Raw genomic sequence first — 4,018 nt, 5'->3', positions numbered from 1 at the left:
AGGGAGCAGTTGAGTGCCTTGGATTAGAAAGCACTGGATTTCTTGCTTCTGCTACAAATACCACTGGCTGTAAGCCTTTCAACTTTCTAAATATTCATTTATATGTGCTTCAGAGTTCTGGGACCATCCCCTGAGCCTGCTTGGGCTGGTATTCTGTGTTGTTGCTGACAGAGCTCCTCAATGCACTTCCACCCTATCTGCCATCTTGTTTGTTTTCTGAAGCTTCATATTTTTAATGTTTCCATGTTCTTGGATTTTCATTTTCTTGGTATGTTGGAAAGTATTAACTTTCTTGGAGGTTACCTTATATTCTATTAACTTTTCCTTCCATTTAAAATAACCTATTTTATCCTGTATTCTACTGCCTCCTCGCCACCTGGATCTCTATTCTTATGTGTTTACTTTCTTTAATATTGTGATTTTGTTGATCATAAACTGACCTTCCAGATCCTCTAAATTTGCTCTTATAGTTTTGTTCTGCTCTGGACTCTTCCATTTGTTGATTGAGTTCCAGGTGGTGCTGCCACGTATGTCAATCTCTGGTTGTTTTCTGTTCTTGTTAGTTCTCAGTCCACAGAACTTCCTTTAGGATATTTTGAAGTGTGTGGTTGCCTTTGGAAAAATCCCTTAGCTTCTGTTTATCCTGGAATGTTTTTATTACACTGTCGTATTTGATTGACAGCTTTGCTGGGTAGAGGATTCTTGGTGGGCAGTTTTTGTTTTTGTTTTCTTTCAGTGTTTTATATATGTCTCCCCATTGCCTTATTGCCTTACATGGTTTCTGCTGAGAGATCAGGGCTTAATATGATTTGCTGTTCTTTGTATGTTATTCCCTAGTCTCTATTCCTTAGCTGTTTTCAGGATTCTTTCTCTGTCTTTGATTTTAGAGTGCTTGATTATTATATGTCCTGGTGATTTTCTTTTTGGGTCTATCCTTCCTGGAGTTTGTTCATCTTCTTGAATACTTATATTTTTCTCTTTCAGCATATTAAAAAAAGTTTCTTCCTCAGGTCTTCAGCTAGCTCCTCTGTGAACATGTGTGATTTTTCCTGTTCCAGAATGCCAATAATTCTTAATTTATTCATCTTTTTGTTGTCCAATATGAACGTTAGACTTTCTTCAGATTTTTAAAACCCTTTTTTTCTGCTTGCTTTTCTATCTTAGCAGTATTGAGAGATTAGTTTTCTAGCTTGCTAGTTCTGGCTCCCATCTCTTCAATGCTACTCCTTTGCACTTTCAGTGTCTTGTCCATTTCTGATATTTTAGTATTAATGATTTGAAACTCTTTTTTTTTTTTTTTGCAGATTTTGAATTGTTTCCAATGCTGTATCTATCTTATTTGATAGTTCCTGTAGTGCTTTCCTGACTTCTTCCTTATTTTTCTCAAACTACCTGTGGAGTGTTTGAATGTATCTCAGTATCATTTTCCTGAATTTCTTCTCAGGCATTTCTAATGCCTGCCCACCTTCCAATATAATGTCTAGGTCTATCTCCTGCTTATTTGTCTCAGTCACTCTATCTTGTTCCTGTACATGTGCCGATATGGTCAGCTGATTCTTGGGCATCTTCAATAGTTAGCTATGACCTCAATAATTAGATTAATATATGTTGATGTTTTATTAGGCTTTCTGATTACCTTGAGGTAAAGAGATCAGGAGATTGGCTTTCCTTTTCACTCTTCTTGTTACTCAACTCATAGTAACTGTAGCAGGTGTTGGCTGTCTATCTGGTTTATAGCAGCTGGTATTGGCTCTTGCCTGGATGGTGGGATTTTATAGGGTGTGATTGTAGCTTAACTATATGACTGCAATTGCTATCACTTCTTGGGTAATGCAGGGAGAGAAAGAGTTCCCTAAAAGTAAAAAGGGGACCAAAAACCAAACCAGCAACAACAAAAAAAAACAGATTGTATAGTCTATAATTGCAGAAAAGAGGGGGGAAAAAAATCTCAAAAATATGGGTATGACTTTAATGTTCCTCACTCAGCTTCTTGCCTTCAAGGCTGTCTGAGAAATTTCAGGATGTCACTGTTGGTCCTTATGACGTAACTCAGGATTTAAAAAGAAAGGCCGGTAAGAAAGACTTCATCTCTCATACTTCTGATATGTTGTCAGGAAGCACTAGTCCCTGGAGAAAAGCATCATGCTTGGTAAAGTGGAGTGTCAATAAAAAAGAGGAAGTCTCCCAAAGATATAGATTGACATGGGAGCACTAACCATGGGTTCAAGCATAGCAATTGTAAGGATGGTGAATGAAGGGGCAAAGTTTCCTTCTGTTTTACACAAAGTCACTGTGTGTCAGAATCAACTTGAGAGTACCTAACAAGTTATATATATATATTTATTTTTTCCACATTATTCTCCCTCACATCTTAGCCAAATGTTGCCATCCCAAAGGCATACTTCAACTTTTCTAAAGCTGCCTATTAAAAGGAAATCAATATCAAACCTACTGCCATCAAGTTGAATGTAAGTTAGTATGTCCCTATATAGATTTTCCTAGATTGTAAATCCTTATGGGAGCTGACAGTCTCATATTTCCTCCATGAAACATCTGGTGGGTATGAACTTATAACCTTGTTGTTAATAGTCCAACGTTTAACTTGCAGCCTCAGTGGGGATCTTTATGAATAGAAATATCCAAATGAATATTATGTTCAATTATACTTTCCTTATTTCTGAACTAATTTCTCAATTTACCCTTTGATTTTTTAACAGGAAATAATTCTTAAAATCCATGTATTAGACTCCTGAATAAAATATTTTACTGCTTTCTTAGATGTGAATGAAATAGGATTTACTAATTTGAAATATTGGAATAGATTATTGCAATGCTTTCTTTTGGCTGTAACATTCTATGATTCTATGAAATAATTCATGCTACTAAAAAGAAGTTCAATAGTATGTTTAGGGCTTAAAGGTAAAGGAGGAGATGTAGTAAACTTTATTTTTAGCACAATATCCTTATCTTCCTGTATCAAAACAAGTCTATTCTTTCAATAAATGTCCTTCTAGGTATACGCTTGGTTGGAGAATCATTACAAACAAAATCTGCCCTGACTTTTGATTTATTTTTAAAAATTTGCTACTGACATTTCTGAGTGCCAGTATGTCCAGCAATTAGGACCATTCTCTCTACATATGTACTATACTGTGTGTTAATGTGCTTTTGAAAATAGTTACATTGTAATGTGCACACTATGATTAATGTAATTGTAAGAATGATGAATTAGCAAATGTGTATCATATATATATATAAATATACTTATATTGTTGTTGTAAGGAGCTCTCGTAGCATAGTGGTTACTAATCAGGTTGCAAACCTTCAGGTCAGCAGTTCGAAACTACCAGCTACTCTGCAGGAGAAAGATGAGGCTTTCTGCTCCCATAAAGATTTACAGCCTCGGAAACCCTATACAGGGTTTACAACAACATTGTTGTTGTAAAATGTTGTTGAGTATAGGATTTCTAATTAGTGACTGGTGGGTTTGAGCTACTGACCTGTGGTTCACAGTCTAGTGTTTATCCCACAGTGCCACACCATGACTCCATATACATACAAATTGTATAAGGCTGAACACTTTAAAGACTAAGCATCAATACAAGGAGCCAAAACAAAACAACCAATCTAGTTGACTCTGACTCATGATGACTCCAGGTGTATCAGGATTTTCATTGACTAGGATTTGGGAGGTAAATCCTGAGGCTTTACCTTATGAGATGCTGGAACCTCTGTTCTTTCAATTAGCAGTAAACATGTTAATCTTGCTTCCCATCCATCTCTTAGATGTGTTAGATAATGATAAATATAGTAGTTCATAACTTGAATCAAAAAACTCTTTCCAATTATTTTTAGTCTTCACTTGAGAAAACTAGAGGGCAAAGGAAAAAAAAAACAGGTTTTCAAAAGCTCCTGCATTAAGGATATCTGAGTAGTCTGATGGATGTTTGTGTCATTTATTAATCTTCTGTTTTGCAACCCCTAATCCAAGTCCCCACCACTTGTCTGTCAGTTTGTT

The sequence above is a fragment of the Chrysochloris asiatica genome, unplaced genomic scaffold, assembly GCF_000296735.1.
Source record: "Chrysochloris asiatica unplaced genomic scaffold, ChrAsi1.0 scaffold00049, whole genome shotgun sequence".
NCBI lineage: Eukaryota > Metazoa > Chordata > Mammalia > Afrosoricida > Chrysochloridae > Chrysochloris > Chrysochloris asiatica.
Note: the sequence above shows the minus strand (reverse complement) of the source record.